At 54.4% G+C, this 25,000-nt stretch overlaps 12 non-coding genes and 1 pseudogene across 12 annotated transcripts; all 13 read right to left on the bottom strand.

The window, feature by feature from the left end:
- Positions 1-1,310: 1,310 nt before the first annotated feature.
- On the bottom strand, positions 1,311-1,429 carry LOC141266840 (5S ribosomal RNA). The gene has a single exon (XR_012320861.1). It is a non-coding gene; the product is annotated as a 5S ribosomal RNA (ribosomal RNA).
- A 1,706-nt stretch (positions 1,430-3,135) lies between these two features.
- On the bottom strand, positions 3,136-3,254 carry LOC141266344 (5S ribosomal RNA). The gene has a single exon (XR_012320384.1). It is a non-coding gene; the product is annotated as a 5S ribosomal RNA (ribosomal RNA).
- A 1,706-nt stretch (positions 3,255-4,960) lies between these two features.
- LOC141266161 (5S ribosomal RNA) lies at positions 4,961-5,079 on the bottom strand. Its single transcript, XR_012320215.1, has one exon. It is a non-coding gene; the product is annotated as a 5S ribosomal RNA (ribosomal RNA).
- A 1,695-nt stretch (positions 5,080-6,774) lies between these two features.
- LOC141266912 (5S ribosomal RNA) lies at positions 6,775-6,893 on the bottom strand. Its single transcript, XR_012320931.1, has one exon. It is a non-coding gene; the product is annotated as a 5S ribosomal RNA (ribosomal RNA).
- Positions 6,894-8,599: 1,706 nt separating this feature from the next.
- Positions 8,600-8,718, bottom strand: LOC141266809 (5S ribosomal RNA). The gene has a single exon (XR_012320832.1). It is a non-coding gene; the product is annotated as a 5S ribosomal RNA (ribosomal RNA).
- A 1,706-nt stretch (positions 8,719-10,424) lies between these two features.
- Positions 10,425-10,543, bottom strand: LOC141266472 (5S ribosomal RNA). The gene has a single exon (XR_012320510.1). It is a non-coding gene; the product is annotated as a 5S ribosomal RNA (ribosomal RNA).
- Positions 10,544-12,249: 1,706 nt separating this feature from the next.
- On the bottom strand, positions 12,250-12,368 carry LOC141267480 (5S ribosomal RNA; annotated as a pseudogene).
- Positions 12,369-14,074: 1,706 nt separating this feature from the next.
- Positions 14,075-14,193, bottom strand: LOC141266785 (5S ribosomal RNA). The gene has a single exon (XR_012320809.1). It is a non-coding gene; the product is annotated as a 5S ribosomal RNA (ribosomal RNA).
- A 1,706-nt stretch (positions 14,194-15,899) lies between these two features.
- On the bottom strand, positions 15,900-16,018 carry LOC141266250 (5S ribosomal RNA). Its single transcript, XR_012320302.1, has one exon. It is a non-coding gene; the product is annotated as a 5S ribosomal RNA (ribosomal RNA).
- A 1,706-nt stretch (positions 16,019-17,724) lies between these two features.
- Positions 17,725-17,843, bottom strand: LOC141268720 (5S ribosomal RNA). The gene has a single exon (XR_012321435.1). It is a non-coding gene; the product is annotated as a 5S ribosomal RNA (ribosomal RNA).
- A 1,706-nt stretch (positions 17,844-19,549) lies between these two features.
- Positions 19,550-19,668, bottom strand: LOC141267534 (5S ribosomal RNA). The gene has a single exon (XR_012321314.1). It is a non-coding gene; the product is annotated as a 5S ribosomal RNA (ribosomal RNA).
- A 1,709-nt stretch (positions 19,669-21,377) lies between these two features.
- LOC141266438 (5S ribosomal RNA) lies at positions 21,378-21,496 on the bottom strand. The gene has a single exon (XR_012320475.1). It is a non-coding gene; the product is annotated as a 5S ribosomal RNA (ribosomal RNA).
- Positions 21,497-23,179: 1,683 nt separating this feature from the next.
- LOC141267030 (5S ribosomal RNA) lies at positions 23,180-23,298 on the bottom strand. The gene has a single exon (XR_012321049.1). It is a non-coding gene; the product is annotated as a 5S ribosomal RNA (ribosomal RNA).
- Positions 23,299-25,000: the final 1,702 nt, after the last annotated feature.

The following is a 25,000-nucleotide window of genomic DNA, read 5'->3' as shown; positions in this document are numbered from 1 at the left end:
CATGCACAAGTTGCTCGCACGAGACCACATTCCCTATTTGCACCTGCAGCTTTTCCGCCACCATGCGTCAGACTCTCCTGCCTGTCTTATTATTATTTCAGGGCCTTAGCAGCAACCACCCCCTCAATTCCCTCCCGCTCCTTCCTAGCACTGAGGTTAGCTCCTGGGCAGCTGTCTGATTGGGTTAGTTACACAAGCTTCTTTGAAGAAGAAGACGTTACTTCTGCTGGCCCTCGTTAGGCGGTCGCCCTCTAAAACCATCCCCTGGGCAGCTGCTGAAAGCCTGGCCCCTTCACAGCGCGAGATGCTTTTAACGCCATCATTTGCATACGGCCGGCTGCGGGGTCAATAAGCACTCCTAGCCGTGGCAAGGAGCTCGGTGTGAGGCCTGGTAGAGGCGGCGGGGTTGCGTCCTTATCTTAGAGGTCTTGGGGGGCTTGGGAGGCTTGGGACTTCCAGCCTCTACTTTACGTAAGGTCGGTGTCCAGCAAGGCGCCACTCAATGCTAGCCGAGCTGGGCAAGATGGCAAAACGTCATCAAAATTGTCTACAATACCTGGTGTTCTCAGGAGGTGTCCCAACCAAGTATTTCCGAACCCATCTCTGCTTTGCTTCCGAGATCGGACGTATCCAAGGTGGTATGGCCAGTAGACGCTGCTTGGCCCATCGCCCGGCCAGCCTTCCTCAGGCTTGCGTGGGGACGAGAACTCTGGCCGTTCTGGGGCGGTCTCCGAAGGACCGATGCATAGGCTGTGCCGTCCCTATAGGTGTTGTTTGTTGAGCAATGAAACACCTGCCGCATCAGATGTGTTTAAAAATGGCTCGGCGCAGGGTCTCCTGCAGGCTAAACCGTTCATCGCGGGGATGTGACAGAAAGAGCAAGCTGGACCCGCAACTTGGGGTGGAGCGAAACGCCCAGGAGTGAATGAAGGAAGAGGGAGAGATGGTTGCGAGTGAATTTGAGCTGCTCTTCGGGGGGGTCGTGTGGCCTGCAAAGGTGTTTTGCTTGGGTTGTGCTGTAAACTGGCCTCCAGGTTACCGGTGGTTGCCTCCAGGTCAGCGGTGGTTGCCTCCAGTCATGCGGGAGTCGCTGGTCCTGGTGAAAAGAAGCCTAGTATTAAAAGTAAATAAGCAACAATGCTGGAGGCCCACGGTGATGAGAAGGATGCTGGTATTTTGCAAGGATTAAATAGCGCAAAAGAGAAAGCAAATGAAAAGAAGAAAGGAGCATGTGTGCGCTTGTGAAAAAAGGAATGGAAAAAAGGCATAGAGGAGAGTGACCCCTGCTGGTGGAAGTAAGAAAAAGCAAAAGCCTACAGCACCTGGTATTCCCAGGCAGTCTCCCATCCAAGTACTAACCAGGCCCGACCCTGCTTAGCTTCTGAGATCAGACAAGATCGGGCATGTTCAGGGTGGTGTGGCCGTAGGCAGAGACAAGCCTCTCACTTGCTGCTTTTCCACTTTGACGTCCGGTTGCCGGCTGCCCTTTCCAGTGCTTAGTAAGACAAGGTGCTTTTGTGCTTTCTTTTCTCTTCACTTTTTTGCTGGCTCCTTAAAAAGGTCTTGTAGACAGAACGCCCCGCTCAGAGCCGCTGAGCTCACTGATCGGCTGCCGCGCTGTCGACGGAACGTCAGCGTCGCGGCCAATGCCACAGGCCGGGAGCAGCGGCGAGACTCACCGGTAGACCTGGGTAGGGTGAGTAGAGCGCGGTTAGTTGCTTTCTAATAGCCTGCAGCCGGGGATTAACTTTTAATGAAAGGGAGCAACCCTTTTGACTGTCTGCAGCACGCCGTACCTAGGAAGCGCACACTCACACACAGCGAGCATGCACAAGTTGCTCGCACGAGACCACATTCCCTATTTGCACCTGCAGCTTTTCCGCCACCATGCGTCAGACTCTCCTGCCTGTCTTATTATTATTTCAGGGCCTTAGCAGGAACCACCCCCTCAATTCCCTCCCGCTCCTTCCTAGCACTGAGGTTAGCTCCTGGGCAGCTGTCTGATTGGGTTAGTTACACAAGATTCTTTGAAGAAGAAGACGTTACTTCTGCTGGCCCTCGTTAGGCGGTCGCCCTCTAAAACCATCCCCTGGGCAGCTGCTGAAAGCCTGGCCCCTTCACAGCGCGAGATGCTTTTAACGCCATCATTTGCATACGGCCGGCTGCGGGGTCAATAAGCACTCCTAGCCGTGGCAAGGAGCTCGGTGTGAGGCCTGGTAGAGGCGGCGGGGTTGCGTCCTTATCTTAGAGGTCTTGGGGGGCTTGGGAGGCTTGGGACTTCCAGCCTCTACTTTACGTAAGGTCGGTGTCCAGCAAGGCGCCACTCAATGCTAGCTGAGCTGGGCAAGATGGCAAAACGTCATCAAAATTGTCTACAATACCTGGTGTTCTCAGGAGGTGTCCCAACCAAGTATTTCCGAACCCATCTCTGCTTTGCTTCCGAGATCGGACGTATCCAAGGTGGTATGGCCAGTAGACGCTGCTTGGCCCATCGCCCGGCCAGCCTTCCTCAGGCTCGCGTGGGGACGAGAACTCTGGCCGTTCTGGGGCGGTCTCCGAAGGACCGATGCATAGGCTGTGCCGTCCCTATAGGTGTTGTTTGTTGAGCAATGAAACACCTGCCGCATCAGATGTGTTTAAAAATGGCTCGGCGCAGGGTCTCCTGCAGGCTAAACCGTTCATCGCGGGGATGTGACAGAAAGAGCAAGCTGGACCCGCAACTTGGGGTGGAGCGAAACGCCCAGGAGTGAATGAAGGAAGAGGGTGAGATGGTTGCGAGTGAATTTGAGCTGCTCTTCGGGGGGGTCGTGTGGCCTGCAAAGGTGTTTTGCTTGGGTTGTGCTGTAAACTGGCCTCCAGGTTACCGGTGGTTGCCTCCAGGTCAGCGGTGGTTGCCTCCAGTCATGCGGGAGTCGCTGGTCCTGGTGAAAATAAGCCTAGTATTAAAAGTAAATAAGCAACAATGCTGGAGGCCCACGGTGATGAGAAGGATGCTGGTATTTTGCAAGGATTAAATAGCGCAAGAGAGAAAGCAAATGAAAAGAAGAAAGGAGCATGTGTGCGCTTGTGAAAAAAGGAATGGAAAAAAGGCATAGAGGAGAGTGACCCCTGCTGGTGGAAGTAAGAAAAGGCAAAAGCCTACAGCACCTGGTATTCCCAGGCAGTCTACCATCCAAGTACTAACCAGGCCCAACCCTGCTTAGCTTCTGAGATCAGACGAGATCGGGCGTATTCAGGGTGGTGTGGCCGTAGGCGGAGACAGGCCTCTCACTTGCTGCTTTTCCACTTTGACGTCCGGTTGCCGGCTGCCCTTTCCAGTGCTTAGTAAGACAAGGTGCTTTTGTGCTTTCTTTTCTCTTCACTTTTTTGCTGGCTCCTTAAAAAGGTCTTGTAGACAGAACGCCCCGCTCAGAGCCGCTGAGCTCACTGATCGGCTGCCGCGCTGTCGACGGAACGTCAGCGTCGCGGCCAATGCCACAGGCCGGGAGCAGCGGCGAGACTCACCGGTAGACCTGGGTAGGGTGAGTAGAGCGCGGTTAGTTGCTTTCTAATAGCCTGCAGCCGGGGATTAACTTTTAATGAAAGGGAGCAACCCTTTTGACTGTCTGCAGCGCGCCGTACCTAGGAAGCGCACTCTCACACACAGCGAGCATGCACTAGTTGCTCGCACGAGACCACATTCCCTATTTGCACCTGCAGCTTTTCCGCCACCATGCGTCAGACTCTCCTGCCTGTCTTATTATTATTTCAGGGCCTTAGCAGGAACCACCCCCTCAATTCCCTCCCGCTCCTTCCTAGCACTGAGGTTAGCTCCTGGGCAGCTGTCTGATTGGGTTAGTTACACAAGCTTCTTTGAAGAAGAAGACGTTACTTCTGCTGGCCCTCGTTAGGCGGTCGCCCTCTAAAACCATCCCCTGGGCAGCTGCTGAAAGCCTGGCCCCTTCACAGCGCGAGATGCTTTTAACGCCATCATTTGCATACGGCCGGCTGCGGGGTCAATAAGCACTCCTAGCCGTGGCAAGGAGCTCGGTGTGAGGCCTGGTAGAGGCGGCGGGGTTGCGTCCTTATCTTAGAGGTCTTGGGGGGCTTGGGATGCTTGGGACTTCCAGCCTCTACTTTACGTAAGGTCGGTGTCCAGCAAGGCGCCACTCAATGCTAGCCGAGCTGGGCAAGATGGCAAAACGTTATCAAAATTGTCTAAAATACCTGGTGTTCTCAGGAGGTGTCCCAACCAAGTATTTCCGAACCCATCTCTGCTTTGCTTCCGAGATCGGACGTATGCAAGGTGGTATGGCCAGTAGACGCTGCTTGGCCCATCGCCCGGCCAGCCTTCCTCAGGCTCGCGTGGGGACGAGAACTTTGGCCGTTCTGGGGCGGTCTCCGAAGGACCGATGCATAGGCTGTGCCGTCCCTATAGGTGTTGTTTGTTGAGCAATGAAACACCTGCCGCATCAGATGTGTTTAAAAATGGCTCGGCGCAGGGTCTCCTGCAGGCTAAACCGTTCATCGCGGGGATGTGACAGAAAGAGCAAGCTGGACCCGCAACTTGGGGTGGAGCGAAACGCCCAGGAGTGAATGAAGGAAGAGGGTGAGATGGTTGCGAGTGAATTTGAGCTGCTCTTCGGGGGGGTCGTGTGGCCTGCAAAGGTGTTTTGCTTGGGTTGTGCTGTAAACTGGCCTCCAGGTTACCGGTGGTTGCCTCCAGGTCAGCGGTGGTTGCCTCCAGTCATGCGGGAGTCGCTGGTCCTGGTGAAAAGAAGCCTAGTATTAAAAGTAAATAAGCAACAATGCTGGAGGCCCACGGTGATGAGAAGGATGCTGGTATTTTGCAAGGATTAAATAGCGCAAGAGAGAAAGCAAATGAAAAGAAGAAAGGAGCATGTGTGCGCTTGTGAAAAAAGGAATGGAAAAAAGGCATAGAGGAGAGTGACCCCTGCTGGTGGAAGTAAGAAAAGGCAAAAGCCTACAGCACCTGGTATTCCCAGGCGGTCACCCATCCAAGTACTAACCAGGCCTGACCCTGCTTAGCTTCCGAGATCAGACAAGATCGGGCGTGTTCAGGGTGGTGTGGCCGTAGGCGGAGACAGGCCTCTCACTTGCTGCTTTTCCACTTTGACGTCCGGTTGCCGGCTGCCCTTTCCAGTGCTTAGTAAGACAAGGTGCTTTTGTGCTTTCTTTTCTCTTCACTTTTTTGCTGGCTCCTTAAAAAGGTCTTGTAGACAGAACGCCCCGCTCAGAGCCGCTGAGCTCACTGATCGGCTGCCGCGCTGTCGACGGAACGTCAGCGTCGCGGCCAATGCCACAGGCCGGGAGCAGCGGCGAGACTCACCGGTAGACCTGGGTAGGGTGAGTAGAGCGCGGTTAGTTGCTTTCTAATAGCCTGCAGCCGGGGATTAACTTTTAATGAAAGGGAGCAACCCTTTTGACTATCTGCAGCGCGCCGTACCTAGGAAGCGCACACTCACACACAGCGAGCATGCACAAGTTGCTTGCACGAGACCACATTCCCTATTTGCACCTGCAGCTTTTCTGCCACCATGCGTCAGACTCTCCTGCCTGTCTTACTATTATATCAGGGCCTTAGCAGGAACCACCCCCTCAATTCCCTCCCGCTCCTTCCTAGCACTGAGGTTAGCTCCTGGGCAGCTGTCTGATTGGGTTAGTTACACAAGCTTCTTTGAAGAAGAAGACGTTACTTCTGCTGGCCCTCGTTAGGCGGTCGCCCTCTAAAACCATCCCCTGGGCAGCTGCTGAAAGCCTAGCCCCTTCACAGCGCGAGATGCTTTTAACGCCATCATTTGCATACGGCCGGCTGCGGGGTCAATAAGCACTCCTAGCCGTGGCAAGGAGCTCGGTGTGAGGCCTGGTAGAGGCGGCGGGGTTGCGTCCTTATCTTAGAGGTCTTGGGGGGCTTGGGAGGCTTGGGACTTCCAGCCTCTACTTTACGTAAGGTCGGTGTCCAGCAAGGCGCCACTCAATGCTAGCCGAGCTTGGCAAGATGGCAAAACGTCATCAAAATTGTCTACAATACCTGGTGTTCTCAGGAGGTGTCCCAACCAAGTATTTCCGAACCCATCTCTGCTTTGCTTCCGAGATCGGACGTATCCAAGGTGGTATGGCCAGGAGACGCTGCTTGGCCCATTGCCCGGCCAGCCTTCCTCAGGCTCGCGTGGGGACGAGAACTCTGGCCGTTCTGGGGCGGTCTCCGAAGGACCGATGCATAGGCTGTGCCGTCCCTATAGGTGTTGTTTGTTGAGCAATGAAACACCTGCCGCATCAGATGTGTTTAAAAATGGCTCGGCGCAGGGTCTCCTGCAGGCTAAACCGTTCATCGCGGGGATGTGACAGAAAGAGCAAGCTGGACCCGCAACTTGGGGTGGAGCGAAACGCCCAGGAGTGAATGAAGGAAGAGGGTGAGATGGTTGCGAGTGAATTTGAGCTGCTCTTCGGGGGGGTCGTGTGGCCTGCAAAGGTGTTTTGCTGTAAACTGGCCTCCAGGTTACCGGTGGTTGCCTCCAGGTCAGCGGTGGTTGCCTCCAGTCATGCGGGAGTCGCTGGTCCTGGTGAAAAGAAGCCTAGTATTAAAAGTAAATAAGCAACAATGCTGGAGGCCCACGGTGATGAGAAGGATGCTGGTATTTTGCAAGGATTAAATAGCGCAAGAGAGAAAGCAAATGAAAAGAAGAAAGGAGCATGTGTGCGCTTGTGAAAAAAGGAATGGAAAAAAGGCATAGAGGAGAGTGACCCCTGCTTGTGGAAGTAAGAAAAAGCAAAAGCCTACAGCACCTGGTATTCCCAGGCAGTCTCCCATCCAAGTACTAACCAGACCTGACCCTGCTTAGCTTCCAAGATCAGACGAGATCGGGCGTGTTCAGGGTGGTGTGGCCGTAGGCAGAGACAGGCCTCTCACTTGCTGCTTTTCCACTTTGACGTCCGGTTGCCGGCTGCCCTTTCCAGTGCTTAGTAAGACAAGGTGCTTTTGTGCTTTCCTTTCTCTTCACTTTTTTGCTGGCTCCTTAAAAAGGTCTTGTAGACAGAACGCCCCGCTCAGAGCCGCTGAGCTCACTGATCGTCTGCCGCGCTGTCGACGGAACGTCAGCGTCGCGGCCAATGCCACAGGCCGGGAGCAGCGGCGAGACTCACCGGTAGACCTGGGTAGGGTGAGTAGAGCGCGGTTAGTTGCTTTCTAATAGCCTGCAGCCGGGGATTAACTTTTAATGAAAGGGAGCAACCCTTTTGACTGTCTGCAGCGCGCCGTACCTAGGAAGCGCACACTCACACACAGCGAGCATGCACAAGTTGCTCGCACGAGACCACATTCCCTATTTGCACCTGCAGCTTTTCCGCCACCATGCGTCAGACTCTCCTGCCTGTCTTATTATTATTTCAGGGCCTTAGCAGGAACCACCCCCTCAATTCCCTCCCGCTCCTTCCTAGCACTGAGGTTAGCTCCTGGGCAGCTGTCTGATTGGGTTAGTTACACAAGATTCTTTGAAGAAGAAGACGTTACTTCTGCTGGCCCTCGTTAGGCGGTCGCCCTCTAAAACCATCCCCTGGGCAGCTGCTGAAAGCCTGGCCCCTTCACAGCGCGAGATGCTTTTAACGCCATCATTTGCATACGGCCGGCTGCAGGGTCAATAAGCACTCCTAGCCGTGGCAAGGAGCTCGGTGTGAGGCCTGGTAGAGGCGGCGAGGTTGCGTCCTTATCTTAGAGGTCTTGGGGGGCTTGGGAGGCTTGGGACTTCCAGCCTCTACTTTACGTAAGGTCGGTGTCCAGCAAGGCGCCACTCAATGCTAGCCGAGCTGGGCAAGATGGCAAAACGTCATCAAAATTGTCTACAATACCTGGTGTTCTCAGGAGGTGTCCCAACCAAGTATTTCCGAACCCATCTCTGCTTTGCTTCCGAGATCGGACGTATCCAAGGTGGTATGGCCAGTAGACGCTGCTTGGCCCATCGCCTGGCCAGCCTTCCTCAGGCTCGCGTGGGGACGAGAACTCTGGCCGTTCTGGGGCGGTCTCCGAAGGACCGATGCATAGGCTGTGCCGTCCCTATAGGTGTTGTTTGTTGAGCAATGAAACACCTGCCGCATCAGATGTGTTTAAAAATGGCTCGGCGCAGGGTCTCCTGCAGGCTAAACCGTTCATCGCGGGGATGTGACAGAAAGAGCAAGCTGGACCCGCAACTTGGGGTGGAGCGAAACGCCCAGGAGTGAATGAAGGAAGAGGGTGAGATGGTTGCGAGTGAATTTGAGCTGCTCTTCGGGGGGGTCGTGTGGCCTGCAAAGGTGTTTTGCTTGGGTTGTGCTGTAAACTGGCCTCCAGGTTACCGGTGGTTGCCTCCAGGTCAGCGGTGGTTGCCTCCAGTCATGCGGGAGTCGCTGGTCCTGGTGAAAAGAAGCCTAGTATTAAAAGTAAATAAGCAACAATGCTGGAGGCCCACGGTGATGAGAAGGATGCTGGTATTTTGCAAGGATTAAATAGCGCAAGAGAGAAAGCAAATGAAAAGAAGAAAGGAGCATGTGTGCGCTTGTGAAAAAAGGAATGGAAAAAAGGCATAGAGGAGAGTGACCCCTGCTGGTGGAAGTAAGAAAAGGCAAAAGCCTACAGCACCTGGTATTCCCAGGCGGAATCCCATCAAAGTACTAACCAGGCCCGACACTGCTTAGCTTCCAAGATCAGACGAGATCGGGCATGTTCAGTGTGGTGTGGCCATAGGCAGAGGCAGGCCTCTCACTTGCTGCTTTTCCACTTTGACGTCCGGTTGCCGGCTGCCCTTTCCAGTGCTTAGTAAGACAAGGTGCTTTTGTGCTTTCTTTTCTCTTCACTTTTTTGCTGGCTCCTTAAAAAGGTCTTGTAGACAGAACGCCCCGCTCAGAGCCGCTGAGCTCACTGATCGGCTGCCGCGCTGTCGACGGAACGTCAGCGTCGCGGCCAATGCCACAGGCCGGGAGCAGCGGCGAGACTCACCGGTAGACCTGGGTAGGGTGAGTAGAGCGCGGTTAGTTGCTTTCTAATAGCCTGCAGCCGGGGATTAACTTTTAATGAAAGGGAGCAACCCTTTTGACTATCTGCAGCGCGCCGTACCTAGGAAGCGCACACTCACACACAGCGAGCATGCACAAGTTGCTTGCACGAGACCACATTCCCTATTTGCACCTGCAGCTTTTCTGCCACCATGCGTCAGACTCTCCTGCCTGTCTTATTATTATTTCAGGGCCTTAGCAGGAACCACCCCCTCAATTCCCTCCCGCTCCTTCCTAGCACTGAGGTTAGTTCCTGGGCAGCTGTCTGATTGGGTTAGTTACACAAGCTTCTTTGAAGAAGAAGACGTTACTTCTGCTGGCCCTCGTTAGGCGGTCGCCCTCTAAAACCATCCCCTGGGCAGCTGCTGAAAGCCTGGCCCCTTCACAGCGCGAGATGCTTTTAACGCCATCATTTGCATACGGCCGGCTGCGGGGTCAATAAGCACTCCTAGCCGTGGCAAGGAGCTCGGTGTGAGGCCTGGTAGAGGCGGCGGGGTTGCGTCCTTATCTTAGAGGTCTTGGGGGGCTTGGGAGGCTTGGGACTTCCAGCCTCTACTTTACGTAAGGTCGGTGTCCAGCAAGGCGCCACTCAATGCTAGCCGAGCTGGGCAAGATGGCAAAACGTCATCAAAATTGTCTACAATACCTGGTGTTCTCAGGAGGTGTCCCAACCAAGTATTTCCGAACCCATCTCTGCTTTGCTTCCGAGATCGGACGTATCCAAGGTGGTATGGCCAGTAGACGCTGCTTGGCCCATCGCCCGGCCAGCCTTCCTCAGGCTCGCGTGGGGACGAGAACTCTGGCCGTTCTGGGGCGGTCTCCGAAGGACCGATGCATAGGCTGTGCCGTCCCTATAGGTGTTGTTTGTTGAGCAATGAAACACCTGCCGCATCAGATGTGTTTAAAAATGGCTCGGCGCAGGGTCTCCTGCAGGCTAAACCGTTCATCGCGGGGATGTGACAGAAAGAGCAAGCTGGACCCGCAACTTGGGGTGGAGCGAAACGCCCAGGAGTGAATGAAGGAAGAGGGTGAGATGGTTGCGAGTGAATTTGAGCTGCTCTTCGGGGGGGTCGTGTGGCCTGCAAAGGTGTTTTGCTTGGGTTGTGCTGTAAACTGGCCTCCAGGTTACCGGTGGTTGCCTCCAGGTCAGCGGTGGTTGCCTCCAGTCATGCGGGAGTCGCTGGTCCTGGTGAAAAGAAGCCTAGTATTAAAAGTAAATAAGCAACAATGCTGGAGGCCCACGGTGATGAGAAGGATGCTGGTATTTTGCAAGGATTAAATAGCGCAAGAGAGAAAGCAAATGAAAAGAAGAAAGGAGCATGTGTGCGCTTGTGAAAAAAGGAATGGAAAAAAGGCATAGAGGAGAGTGACCCCTGCTTGTGGAAGTAAGAAAAAGCAAAAGCCTACAGCACCTGGTATTCCCAGGCAGTCTCCCATCCAAGTACTAACCAGACCCAACCCTGCTTAGCTTCCAAGATCAGACGAGATCGGGCGTGTTCAGGGTGGTGTGGCCATAGGCAGAGACAGGCCTCTCACTTGCTGCTTTTCCACTTTGACGTCCGGTTGCCGGCTGCCCTTTCCAGTGCTTAGTAAGACAAGGTGCTTTTGTGCTTTCCTTTCTCTTCACTTTTTTGCTGGCTCCTTAAAAAGGTCTTGTAGACAGAATGCCCCGCTCAGAGCCGCTGAGCTCACTGATCGTCTGCCGCGCTGTCGACGGAACGTCAGCGTCGCGGCCAATGCCACAGGCCGGGAGCAGCGGCGAGACTCACCGGTAGACCTGGGTAGGGTGAGTAGAGCGCGGTTAGTTGCTTTCTAATAGCCTGCAGCCGGGGATTAACTTTTAATGAAAGGGAGCAACCCTTTTGACTGTCTGCAGCGCGCCGTACCTAGGAAGCGCACACTCACACACAGCGAGCATGCACAAGTTGCTCGCACGAGACCACATTCCCTATTTGCACCTGCAGCTTTTCCGCCACCATGCGTCAGACTCTCCTGCCTGTCTTATTATTATTTCAGGGCCTTAGCAGGAACCACCCCCTCAATTCCCTCCCGCTCCTTCCTAGCACTGAGGTTAGCTCCTGGGCAGCTGTCTGATTGGGTTAGTTACACAAGATTCTTTGAAGAAGAAGACGTTACTTCTGCTGGCCCTCGTTAGGCGGTCGCCCTCTAAAACCATCCCCTGGGCAGCTGCTGAAAGCCTGGCCCCTTCACAGCGCGAGATGCTTTTAACGCCATCATTTGCATACGGCCGGCTGCGGGGTCAATAAGCACTCCTAGCCGTGGCAAGGAGCTCGGTGTGAGGCCTGGTAGAGGCGGCGGGGTTGCGTCCTTATCTTAGAGGTCTTGGGGGGCTTGGGAGGCTTGGGACTTCCAGCCTCTACTTTACGTAAGGTCGGTGTCCAGCAAGGCGCCACTCAATGCTAGCCGAGCTGGGCAAGATGGCAAAACGTCATCAAAATTGTCTACAATACCTGGTGTTCTCAGGAGGTGTCCCAACCAAGTATTTCCGAACCCATCTCTGCTTTGCTTCCGAGATCGGACGTATCCAAGGTGGTATGGCCAGTAGACGCTGCTTGGCCCATCGCCCGGCCAGCCTTCCTCAGGCTCGCGTGGGGACGAGAACTCTGGCCGTTCTGGGGCGGTCTCCGAAGGACCGATGCATAGGCTGTGCCGTCCCTATAGGTGTTGTTTGTTGAGCAATGAAACACCTGCCGCATCAGATGTGTTTAAAAATGGCTCGGCGCAGGGTCTCCTGCAGGCTAAACCGTTCATCGCGGGGATGTGACAGAAAGAGCAAGCTGGAGCCGCAACTTGGGGTGGAGCGAAACGCCCAGGAGTGAATGAAGGAAGAGGGTGAGATGGTTGCGAGTGAATTTGAGCTGCTCTTCGGGGGGGTCGTGTGGCCTGCAAAGGTGTTTTGCTTGGGTTGTGGTGTAAACTGGCCTCCAGGTTACCGGTGGTTGCCTCCAGGTCAGCGGTGGTTGCCTCCAGTCATGCGGGAGTCGCTGGTCCTGGTGAAAAGAAGCCTAGTATTAAAAGTAAATAAGCAACAATGCTGGAGGCCCACGGTGATGAGAAGGATGGTGGTATTTTGAAAGGATTAAATAGCGCAAGAGAGAAAGCAAATGAAAAGAAGAAAGGAGCATGTGTGCGCTTGTGAAAAAAGGAATGGAAAAAAGGCATAGAGGAGAGTGACCCCTGCTGGTGGAAGTAAGAAAAAGCAAAAGCCTACAGCACCTGGTATTCCCAGGCAGTCTCCCATCCAAGTACTAACCAGGCCTGACCCTGCTTAGCTTCTGAGATCAGACGATATCGGGCGTGTTCAGGGTGGTGTGGCCGTAGGCAGAGACAGGCCTCTCACTTGCTGCTTTTCCACTTTGACGTCCGGTTGCCGGCTGCCCTTTCCAGTGCTTAGTAAGACAAGGTGCTTTTGTGCTTTCCTTTCTCTTCACTTTTTTGCTGGCTCCTTAAAAAGGTCTTGTAGACAGAACGCCCCGCTCAGAGCCGCTGAGCTCACTGATCGGCTGCCGCGCTGTCGACGGAACGTCAGCGTCGCGGCCAATGCCACAGGCCGGGAGCAGCGGCGAGACTCACCGGTAGACCTGGGTAGGGTGAGTAGGGCGCGGTTAGTTGCTTTCTAATAGCCTGCAGCCGGGGATTAACTTTTAATGAAAGGGAGCAACCCTTTTGACTGTCTGCAGCGCGCCGTACCTAGGATGCGCACACTCACACTCAGCGAGCATGCACAAGTTGCTCGCACGAGACCACATTCCCTATTTGCACCTGCAGCTTTTCCGCCACCATGCGTCAGACTCTCCTGCCTGTCTTATTATTATTTCAGGGCCTTAGCAGGAACCACCCCCTCAATTCCCTCCCGCTCCTTCCTAGCACTGAGGTTAGCTCCTGGGCAGCTGTCTGATTGGGTTAGTTACACAAGCTTCTTTGAAGAAGAAGACGTTACTTCTGCTGGCCCTCGTTAGGCGGTCGCCCTCTAAAACCATCCCCTGGGCAGCTGCTGAAAGCCTGGCCCCTTCACAGCGCGAGATGCTTTTAACGCCATCATTTGCATACGGCCGGCTGCGGGGTCAATAAGCACTCCTAGCCGTGGCAAGGAGCTCGGTGTGAGGCCTGGTAGAGGCGGCGGGGTTGCGTCCTTATCTTAGAGGTCTTGGGGGGCTTGGGATGCTTGGGACTTCCAGCCTCTACTTTACGTAAGGTCGGTGTCCAGCAAGGCGCCACTCAATGCTAGCCGAGCTGGGCAAGATGGCAAAACGTCATCAAAATTGTCTACAATACCTGGTGTTCTCAGGAGGTGTCCCAACCCAGTATTTCCGAACCCATCTCTGCTTTGCTTCCGAGATCGGACGTATCCAAGGTGGTATGGCCAGTAGACGCTGCTTGGCCCATCGCCCGGCCAGCCTTCCTCAGGCTCGCGTGGGGACGAGAACTCTGGCCGTTCAGGGGCGGTCTCCGAAGGACCGATGCATAGGCTGTGCCGTCCCTATAGGTGTTGTTTGTTGAGCAATGAAACACCTGCCGCATCAGATGTGTTTAAAAATGGCTCGGCGCAGGGTCTCCTGCAGGCTAAACCGTTCATCGCGGGGATGTGACAGAAATAGCAAGCTGGACCCGCAACTTGGGGTGGAGCGAAACGCCCAGGAGTGAATGAAGGAAGAGGGTGAGATGGTTGCGAGTGAATTTGAGCTGCTCTTCGGGGGGGTCGTGTGGCCTGCAAAGGTGTTTTGCTTGGGTTGTGCTGTAAACTGGCCTCCAGGTTACCGGTGGTTGCCTCCAGGTCAGCGGTGGTTGCCTCCAGTCATGCGGGAGTCGCTGGTCCTGGTGAAAAGAAGCCTAGTATTAAAAGTAAATAAGCAACAATGCTGGAGGCCCACGGTGATGAGAAGGATGCTGGTATTTTGCAAGGATTAAATAGCGCAAGAGAGAAAGCAAATGAAAAGAAGAAAGGAGCATGTGTGCGCTTGTGAAAAAAGGAATGGAAAAAAGGCATAGAGGAGAGTGACCCCTGCTGGTGGAAGTAAGAAAAGGCAAAAGCCTACAGCACCTGGTATTCCCAGGCAGTCTCCCATCCAAGTACTAAGCAGGCCCAACCCTGCTTAGCTTCCAAGATCAGACGAGATCGGGCGTGTTTAGGGTGGTGTGGCCGTAGGCAGAGACAGGCCTCTCACTTGCTGCTTTTCCACTTTGACGTCCGGTTGCCGGCTGCCCTTTCCAGTGCTTAGTAAGACAAGGTGCTTTTGTGCTTTCCTTTCTCTTCACTTTTTTGCTGGCTCCTTAAAAAGGTCTTGTAGACAGAACGCCCCGCTCAGAGCCGCTGAGCTCACTGATCGGCTGCCGCGCTGTCGACGGAACGTCAGCGTCGCAGCCAATGCCACAGGCCGGGAGCAGCGGCGAGACTCACCGGTAGACCTGGGTAGGGTGAGTAGAGCGCGGTTAGTTGCTTTCTAATAGCCTGCAGCCGGGGATTAACTTTTAATGAAAGGGAGCAACCATTTTGACTGTCTGCAGCGCGCCGTACCTAGGAAGCGCACACTCACACACAGCGAGCATGCACAAGTTGCTCGCACGAGACCACATTCCCTATTTGCACCTGCAGCTTTTCCGCCACCATGCGTCAGACTCTCCTGCCTGTCTTATTATTATTTCAGGGCCTTAGCAGGAACCACCCCCTCAATTCCCTCCCGCTCCTTCCTAGCACTGAGGTTAGCTCCTGGGCAGCTGTCTGATTGGGTTAGTTACACAAGCTTCTTTGAAGAAGAAGACGTTACTTCTGCTGGCCCTCGTTAGGCGGTCGCCCTCTAAAACCATCCCCTGGGCAGCTGCTGAAAGCCTGGCCCCTTCACAGCGCGAGATGCTTTTAACGCCATCATTTGCATACGGCCGGCTGCGGGGTCAATAAGCACTCCTAGCCGTGGCAAGGAGCTCGGTGTGAGGCCTGGTAGAGGCGGCGGGGTTGCGTCCTTATCTTAGAGGTCTTGGGGGGCTTGGGATGCTTGGGACTTCCAGCCTCTACTTTACGTAAGGTCGGTGTCCAGCAAGGCGCCACTCAATGCTAGCCGAGCTGGGCAAGATGGCAAAACGTCATCAAAATTGTCTACAATACCTGGTGTTCTCAGGAGGTGTCCCAACCAAGTATTTCCGAACCCATCTCTGCTTTGCTTCCGAGATCGGACGTATCCAAGGTGGTATGGCCAGTAGACGCTGCTTGGCCCATCGCCCGGCCAGCCTTCCTCAGGCTCGCGTGGGGACGAGAACTCTGGCCGTTCTGGAGCGGTCTCCGAAGGACCGATGCATAGGCTGTGCCGTCCCTATAGGTGTTGTTTGTTGAGCAATGAAACACCTGCCGCATCAGATGTGTTTAAAAATGGCTCGGCGCAGGGTCTCCTGCAGGCTAAACCGTTCATCGCGGGGATGTGACAGAAAGAGCAAGCTGGACCCGCAACTTGGGGTGGAGCGAAACGCCCAGGAGTGAATGAAGGAAGAGGGTGAGATGGTTGCGAGTGAATTTGAGCTGCTCTTCGGGGGGGTCGTGTGGCCTGCAAAGGTGTTTTGCTTGGGTTGTGCTGTAAACTGGCCTCCAGGTTACCGGTGGTTGCCTCCAGGTCAGCGGTGGTTGCCTCCAGTCATGCGGGAGTCGCTGGTCCTGGTGAAAAGAAGCCTAGTATTAAAAGTAAATAAGCAACAATGCTGGAGTCCCACGGTGATGAGAAGGATGCTGGTATTTTGCAAGGATTAAATAGCGCAAGAGAGAAAGCAAATGAAAAGAAGAAAGGAGCATGTGTGCGCTTGTGAAAAAAGGAATGGAAAAAAGGCATAGAGGAGAGTGACCCCTGCTGGTGGAAGTAAGAAAAGGCAAAAGCCTACAGCACCTGGTATTCCCAGGCGGTCTCCCATCCAAGCACTAACCAGGCCCAACCCTGCTTAGCTTCCAAGATCAGACGAGATCGGGCGTGTTCAGGGTGGTGTGGCCGTAGACAGAGACAGGCCTCTCACTTGCTGCTTTTCCACTTTGACGTCCGGTTGCCGGCTGCCCTTTCCAGTGCTTAGTAAGACAAGGTGCTTTTGTGCTTTCCTTTCTCTTCACTTTTTTGCTGGCTCCTTAAAAAGGTCTTGTAGACAGAACGCCCCGCTCAGAGCCGCTGAGCTCACTGATCGGCTGCCGCGCTGTCGACGGAACGTCAGCGTCGCGGCCAATGCCACAGGCCGGGAGCAGCGGCGAGACTCACCGGTAGACCTGGGTAGGGTGAGTAGAGCGCGGTTAGTTGCTTTCTAATAGCCTGCAGCCGGGGATTAACTTTTAATGAAAGGGAGCAACCCTTTTGACTGTCTGCAGCGTGCCGTACCTAGGAAGCGCACACTCACACACAGCGAGCATGCACAAGTTGCTCGCACGAGACCACATTCCCTATTTGCACCTGCAGCTTTTCCGCCACCATGCGTCAGACTCTCCTGCCTGTCTTATTATTATTTCAGGGCCTTAGCAGGAACCACCCCCTCAATTCCCTCCCACTCCTTCCTAGCACTGAGGTTAGCTCCTGGGCAGCTGTCTGATTGGGTTAGTTACACAAGCTTCTTTGAAGAAGAAGACGTTACTTCTGCTGGCCCTCGTTAGGCGGTCGCCCTCTAAAACCATCCCCTGGGCAGCTGCTGAAAGCCTGGCCCCTTCACAGCTCGAGATGCTTTTAACGCCATCATTTGCATACGGCCGGCTGCGTGGTCAATAAGCACTCCTAGCCGTGGCAAGGAGCTCGGTGTGAGGCCTGGTAGAGGCGGCGGGGTTGCGTCCTTATCTTAGAGGTCTTGGGGGGCTTGGGAGGCTTGGGACTTCCAGCCTCTACTTTACGTAAGGTCGGTGTCCAGCAAGGCGCCACTCAATGCTAGCCGAGCTGGGCAAGATGGCAAAACGTCATCAAAATTGTCTACAATACCTGGTGTTCTCAGGAGGTGTCCCAACCAAGTATTTCCGAACCCATCTCTGCTTTGCTTCCGAGATCGGACGTATCCAAGGTGGTATGGCCAGTAGACGCTGCTTGGCCCATCGCCCGGCCAGCCTTCCTCAGGCTCGCGTGGGGACGAGAACTCTGGCCGTTCTGGGGCGGTCTCCGAAGGACCGATGCATAGGCTGTGCCGTCCCTATAGGTGTTGTTTGTTGAGCAATGAAACACCTGCCGCATCAGATGTGTTTAAAAATGGCTCGGCACAGGGTCTCCTGCAGGCTAAACCGTTCATCGCGGGGATGTGACAAAAAGAGCAAGCTGGACCCGCAACTTGGGGTGGAGCGAAACGCCCAGGAGTGAATGAAGGAAGAGGGTGAGATGGTTGCGAGTGAATTTGAGCTGCTCTTCGGTGGGGTCGTGTGGCCTGCAAAGGTGTTTTGCTTGGGTTGTGCTGTAAACTGGCCTCCAGGTTACCGGTGGTTGCCTCCAGGTCAGCGGTGGTTGCCTCCAGTCATGCGGGAGTCGCTGGTCCTGGTGAAAAGAAGCCTAGTATTAAAAGTAAATAAGCAACAATGCTGGAGGCCCACGGTGATGAGAAGGATGCTGGTATTTTGCAAGGATTAAATAGCGCAAGAGAGAAAGCAAATGAAAAGAAGAAAGGAGCATGTGTGCGCTTGTGAAAAAAGGAATGGAAAAAAGGCATAGAGGAGACTGACCCCTGCTGGTGGAAGTAAGAAAAAGCAAAAGCCTACAGCACCTGGTATTCCCAGGCGGTCTCCCATCCAAGTACTAACCAGGCCCAACCCTGCTTAGCTTCCAAGATCAGACGAGATCGGGCGTGTTCAGAGTGGTGTGGCCGTAGGCAGAGACAGGCCTCTCACTTGCTGCTTTTCCACTTTGACGTCCGGTTGCCGGCTGCCCTTTCCAGTGCTTCGTAAGACAAGGTGCTTTTGTGCTTTCCTTTCTCTTCACTTTTTTGCTGGCTCCTTAAAAAGGTCTTGTAGACAGAACGCCCCGCTCAGAGCCGCTGAGCTCACTGATCGGCTGCCGCGCTGTCGACGGAGCGTCAGCGTCGCGGCCAATGCCACAGGCCGGGAGCAGCGGCGAGACTCACCGGTAGACCTGGGTAGGGTGAGTAGAGCGCGGTTAGTTGCTTTCTAATAGCCTGCAGCCGGGGATTAACTTTTAATGAAAGGGAGCAACCCTTTTGACTGTCTGCAGCGCGCCGTACCTTGGAAGCGCACACTCACACACAGCGAGCATGCACAAGTTGCTCGCACGAGACCACATTCCCTATTTGCACCTGCAGCTTTTCCGCCACCATGCGTCAGACTCTCCTGCCTGTCTTATTATTATTTCAGGGCCTTAGCAGGAACCACCCCCTCAATTCCCTCCCGCTCCTTCCTAGCACTGAGGTTAGCTCCTGGGCAGCTATCTGATTGGGTTAGTTACACAAGCTTCTTTGAAGAAGAAGACGTTACTTCTGCTGGCCCTCGTTAGGCGGTCGCCCTCTAAAACCATCCCCTGGGCAGCTGCTGAAAGCCTGGCCCCTTCACAGCTCGAGATGCTTTTAACGCCATCATTTGCATACGGCCGGCTGCGGGGTCAATAAGCACTCCTAGCCGTGGCAAGGAGCTCGGTGTGAGGCCTGGTAGAGGCGGCGGGGTTGCGTCCTTATCTTAGAGGTCTTGGGGGGCTTGGGAGGCTTGGGACTTCCAGCCTCTACTTTACGTAAGGTCGGTGTCCAGCAAGGCGCCACTCAATGCTAGCCGAGCTGGGCAAGATGGCAAAACGTCATCAAAATTGTCTACAATACCTGGTGTTCTCAGGAGGTGTCCCAACCAAGTATTTCCGAACCCATCTCTGCTTTGCTTCCGAGATCGGACGTATCCAAGGTGGTATGGCCAGTAGACGCTGCTTGGCCCATCGCCCGGCCAGCCTTCCTCAGGCTCGCGTGGGGACGAGAACTCTGGCCGTTCTGGGGCGGTCTCCGAAGGACCGATGCATAGGCTGTGCCGTCCCTATAGGTGTTGTTTGTTGAGCAATGAAACACCTGCCGCATCAGATGTGTTTAAAAATGGTTCGGCGCAGGGTCTCCTGCAGGCTAAACCGTTCATCGCGGGGATGTGACAAAAAGAGCAAGCTGGACCCGCAACTTGGGGTGGAGCGAAACTCCCAGGAGTGAATGAAGGAAGAGGGTGAGATGGTTGCGAGTGAATTTGAGCTGCTCTTCGGGGGAGTCGTGTGGCCTGCAAAGGTGTTTTGCTTGGGTTGTGCTGTAAACTGGCCTCCAGGTTACCGGTGGTTGCCTCCAGGTCAGCGGTGGTTGCCTCCAGTCATGCGGGAGTCGCTGGTCCTGGTGAAAAGAAGCCTAGTATTAAAAGTAAATAAGCAACAATGCTGGAGGCCCACGGTGATGAGAAGGATGCTGGTATTTTGCAAGGATTAAATAGCGCAAGAGAGAAAGCAAATGAAAAGAAGAAAGGAGCATGTGTGCGCTTGTGAAAAAAGGAATGGAAAAAAGGCATAGAGGAGACTGACCCCTGCTGGTGGAAGTAAGAAAAAGCAAAAGCCTACAGCACCTGGTATTCCCAGGCGGTCTCCCATCCAAGTACTAACCAGGCCCAACCCTGCTTAGCTTCCAAGATCAGACGAGATCGGGCGTGTTCAGGGTGGTGTGGCCGTAGGCAGAGACAGGCCTCTCACTTGCTGCTTTTCCACTTTGACGTCCGGTTGCCGGCTGCCCTTTCCAGTGCTTCGTAAGATAAGGTGCTTTTGTGCTTTCCTTTCTCTTCACTTTTTTGCTGGCTCCTTAAAAAGGTCTTGTAGACAGAACGCCCCGATCAGAGCCGCTGAGCTCACTGATCGGCTGCCGCGCTGTCGACGGAGCGTCAGCGTCGCGGCCAATGCCACAGGCCGGGAGCAGCGGCGAGACTCACCGGTAGACCTGGGTAGGGTGAGTAGAGCTCGGTTATTTGCTTTCTAATAGCCTGCAGCCGGGGATTAACTTTTAATGAAAGGGAGCAACCCTTTTGACTGTCTGCAGCGCGCCGTACCTAGGAAGCGCACACTCACACACAGCGAGCATGCACAAGTTGCTCGCACGAGACCACATTCCCTATTTGCACCTGCAGCTTTTCCGCCACCATGCGTCAGACTCTCCTGCCTGTCTTATTATTATTTCAGGGCCTTAGCAGGAACCACCCCCTCAATTCCCTCCCGCTCCTTCCTAGCACTGAGCTTAGCTCCTGGGCAGCTGTCTGATTGGGTTAGTTACACAAGCTTCTTTGAAGAAGAAGACGTTACTTCTGCTGGCCCTCGTTAGGCGGTCGCCCTCTAAAACCATCCCCTGGGCAGCTGCTGAAAGCCTGGCCCCTTCACAGCGCGAGATGCTTTTAACGCCATCATTTGCATACGGCCGGCTGCGGGGTCAATAAGCACTCCTAGCCGTGGCAAGGAGCTCGGTGTGAGGCCTGGTAGAGGCGGCGGGGTTGCGTCCTTATCTTAGAGGTCTTGGGGTGTTTGGGAGGCTTGGGACTTCCAGCCTCTTCTTTACGTAAGGTCGGTGTCCAGCAAGGCGCCACTCCATGCTAGCCGAGCTGGGCAAGATGGCAAAACGTCATCAAAATTGTCTACAATACCTGGTGTTCTCAGGAGGTGTCCCAACCAAGTATTTCCGAACCCATCTCTGCTTTGCTTCCGAGATCAGACGTATCCAAGGTGGTATGGCCAGTAGACGCTGCTTGGCCCATCGCCCGGCCAGCCTTCCTCAGGCTCGCGTGGGGACGAGAACTCTGGCCGTTCTGGGGCGGTCTCCGAAGGACCGATGCATAGGCTTGTGCCGTCCCTATAGGTGTTGTTTGTTGAGCAATGAAACACCTGCCGCATCAGATGTGTTTAAAAATGGCTCGGCGCAGGGTCTCCTGCAGGCTAAACCGTTCATCACGGGGATGTGACAGAAAGAGCAAGCTGGACCCGCAACTTGGGGTGGAGCGAAACGCCCAGGAGTGAATGAAGGAAGAGGGTGAGATGGTTGCGAGTGAATTTGAGCTGCTCTTCGGGGGGGGGTCGTGTGGCCTGCAAAGGTGTTTTGCTTGGGTTGTGCTGTAAACTGGCCTCCAGGTTACCAGTGGTTGCCTCCAGGTCAGCGGTGGTTGCCTCCAGTCATGCGGGAGTCGCTGGTCCTGGTGAAAAGAAGCCTAGTATTAAAAGTAAATAAGCAACAATGCTGGAGGTCCACGGTGATGAGAAGGATGCTGGTATTTTGCAAGGATTAAATAGCGCAAGAGAGAAAGCAAATGAAAAGAAGAAAGGAGCATGTGTACGCTTGTGAAAAAAGGAATGGAAAAAAGGCATAGAGGAGAGTGACCACTGCTGGTGGAAGTAAGAAAAAGCAAAAGCCTACAGCACCTGGTATTCCCAGGTGGTCTCCCATCCAAGTACTAACCAGGCCTGACCCTGCTTAGCTTCCAAGATCAGACGAGATCGGGCGTGTTCAGGGTGGAGTGGCCGTAGGCACAGACAGGCCTCTCACTTGCTGCTTTTCTACTTTGACGTCCGGTGGCCGGCTGCCCTTTCCAGTGCTTAGTAAGATAAGGTGCTTTTGTGCTTTCCTTTCTCTTCACTTTTTTGCTGGCTCCTTAAAAAGGTCTTGTAGACAGAATGCCCCGCTCAGAGCCGCTGAGCTCACTGATCGGCTGCCGCGCTGTCGACGGAACGTAAGCGTCGCGGCCAATGCCCAGGCCGGGAGCAGCGGCGAGACTCACCGGTAGACCTGGGTAGGGTGAGTAGAGCGCGGTTAGTTGCTTTCTAATAGCCTGCAGCCGGGGATTAACTTTTAATGAAAGGGAGCAACCCTTTTGACTGTCTGCAGCGCGCCGTACCTAGGAAGCGCACACTCACACACAGCGAGCATGCACAAGTTGCTCGCACGAGACCACATTCCCTATTTGCACCTGCAGCTTTTCCGCCACCATGCGTCAGACTCTCCTGCCTGTCTTATTATTATTTCAGGGCCTTAGCAGTAACCACCCCCTCAATTCCCTCCCGCTCCTTCCTAGCACTGAGGTTAGCTCCTGGGCAGCTGTCTGATTGGGTTAGTTACACAAGCTTCTTTGAAGAAGAAGACGTTACTTCTGCTGGCCCTCGTTAGGCGGTCGCCCTCTAAAACCATCCCCTGGGCAGCTGCTGAAAGCCTGGCCCCTTCACAGCGCGAGATGCTTTTAACGCCATCATTTGCATACGGCCGGCTGCGGGGTCAATAAGCACTCCTAGCCGTGGCAAGGAGCTCGGTGTGAGGCCTGGTAGAGGCGGCGGGGTTGCGTCCTTATCTTAGAGGTCTTGGGGGGCTTGGGAGGCTTGGGACTTCCAGCCTCTACTTTACGTAAGGTCGGTGTCCAGCAAGGCGCCACTCCATGCTAGCCGAGCTGGGCAAGATGGCAAAACGTCATCAAAATTGTCTACAATACCTGGTGTTCTCAGGAGGTGTCCCAACCAAGTATTTCCGAACCCATCTCTGCTTTGCTTCCGAGATCGGACGTATCCAAGGTGGTATGGCCAGTAGACGCTGCTTGGCCCATCGCCCGGCCAGCCTTCCTCAGGCTCGCGTGGGGCGGTCTCCGAAGGACCGATGCATAGGCTGTGCCGTCCCTATAGGTGTTGTTTGTTGAGCAATGAAACACCTGCCGCATCAGATGTGTTTAAAAATGGCTCGGCGCAGGGTCTCCTGCAGGCTAAACCGTTCATCGCGGGGATGTGACAGAAAGAGCAAGCTGGACCCGCAACTTGGGGTGGAGCGAAACGCCCAGGAGTGAATGAAGGAAGAGGGTGAGATGGTTGCGAGTGAATTTGAGCTGCTCTTCGGGGGGGGGTCGTGTGGCCTGCAAAGGTGTTTTGCTTGGGTTGTGCTGTAAACTGGCCTCCAGGTTACCAGTGGTTGCCTCCAGGTCAGCGGTGGTTGCCTCCAGTCATGTGGGAGTCGCTGGTCCTGGTGAAAAGAAGCCTAGTATTAAAAGTAAATAAGCAACAATGCTGGAGGTCCACGGTGATGAGAAGGATGCTGGTATTTTGCAAGGATTAAATAGCGCAAGAGAGAAAGCAAATGAAAAGAAGAAAGGAGCATGTGTGCGCTTGTGAAAAAAGGAATGGAAAAAAGGCATAGAGGAGAGTGACCCCTGCTGGTGGAAGTAAGAAAAAGCAAAAGCCTACAGCACCTTGTATTCCCAGGCAGTCTCCCATCCAAGTACTAACCAGGCCCGACCCTGCTTAGCTTCCAAGATCAGACGAGATCAGGCGTGTTCAGGGTGGTGTGGCTGTAGGCAGAGAAAGGCCTCTCACTTGCTGCTTTTCTACTTTGACGTCCGGTTGCCGGCTGCCCTTTCCAGTGCTTAGTAAGATAAGGTGCTTTTGTGCTTTCCTTTCTCTTCACTTTTTTGCTGGCTCCTTAAAAAGGTCTTGTAGACAGAACGCCCCGCTCAGAGCCGCTGAGCTCACTGATCGGCTGCCGCTCTGTCGACGGAACGTCAGCGTCGCGGCCAATGCCACAGGCCGGGAGCAGCGGCGAGACTCACCGGTAGACCTGGGTAGGGTGAGTAGAGCTCGGTTAGTTGCTTTCTAATAGCCTGCAGCCGGGGATTAACTTTTAATGAAAGGGAGCAACCCTTTTGACTGTCTGCAGCGCGCCGTACCTAGGAAGCGCACACTCACACACAGCGAGCATGCACAAGTTGCTCGCACGAGACCACATTCCCTATTTGCACCTGCAGCTTTTCCGCCACCATGCGTCAGACTCTCCTGCCTGTCTTATTATTATTTCAGGGCCTTAGCAGGAACCACCCCCTCAATTCCCTCCCGCTCCTTCCTAGCACTGAGGTTAGCTCCTGGGCAGCTGTCTGATTGGGTTAGTTACACAAGCTTCTTTGAAGAAGAAGACGTTACTTCTGCTGGCCCTCGTTAGGCGGTCGCCCTCTAAAACCATCCCCTGGGCAGCTGCTGAAAGCCTGGCCCCTTCACAGCGCGAGATGCTTTTAACGCCATCATTTGCATACGGCCGGCTGCGGGGTCAATAAGCACTCCTAGCCGTGGCAAGGAGCTCGGTGTGAGGCCTGGTAGAGGCGGCGGGGTTGCGTCCTTATCTTAGAGGTCTTGGGGGGCTTGGGAGGCTTGGGACTTCCAGCCTCTACTTTACGTAAGGTCGGTGTCCAGCAAGGCGCCACTCAATGCTAGCCGAGCTGGGCAAGATGGCAAAACGTCATCAAAATTGTCTACAATACCTGGTGTTCTCAGGAGGTGTCCCAACCAAGTATTTCCGAACCCATCTCTGCTTTGCTTCCGAGATCAGACGTATCCAAGGTGGTATGGCCAGTAGACGCTGCTTGGCCCATCGCCCGGCCAGCCTTCCTCAGGCTCGCGTGGGGACGAGAACTCTGGCCGTTCTGGGGCGGTCTCCGAAGGACCGATGCATAGGCTGTGCCGTCCCTATAGGTGTTGTTTGTTGAGCAATGAAACACCTGCCGCATCAGATGTGTTTAAAAATGGCTCGGCGCAGGGTCCCCTGCAGGCTAAACCGTTCATCGCGGGGATGTGACAGAAAGAGCAAGCTGGACCCGCAACTTGGGGTGGAGTGAAACGCCCAGGAGTGAATGAAGGAAGAGGGTGAGATGGTTGCGAGTGAATTTGAGCTGCTCTTCGGGGGGGTCGTGTGGCCTGCAAAGGTGTTTTGCTTGGGTTGTGCTGTAAACTGGCCTCCAGGTTACCAGTGGTTGCCTCCAGGTCAGCGGTGGTTGCCTCCAGTCATGCGGGAGTCGCTGGTCCTGGTGAAAAGAAGCCTAGTATTAAAAGTAAATAAGCAACAATGCTGGAGGCCCACGGTGATGAGAAGGATGCTGGTATTTTGCAAGGATTAAATAGCGCAAGAGAGAAAGCAAATGAAAAGAAGAAAGGAGCATGTGTGCGCTTGTGAAAAAAGGAATGGAAAAAAGGCATAGAGGAGAGTGACCCCTGCTGGTGGAAGTAAGAAAAAG

The sequence above is a fragment of the Phyllobates terribilis genome, unplaced genomic scaffold, assembly GCF_046119375.1.
Source record: "Phyllobates terribilis strain yellow unplaced genomic scaffold, ASM4611937v1 Scaffold_4__5_contigs__length_816908805, whole genome shotgun sequence".
Taxonomy (NCBI): Eukaryota; Metazoa; Chordata; class Amphibia; order Anura; family Dendrobatidae; genus Phyllobates; species Phyllobates terribilis.
Note: the sequence above shows the minus strand (reverse complement) of the source record. Positions and strands in the feature narration are given on the sequence as shown.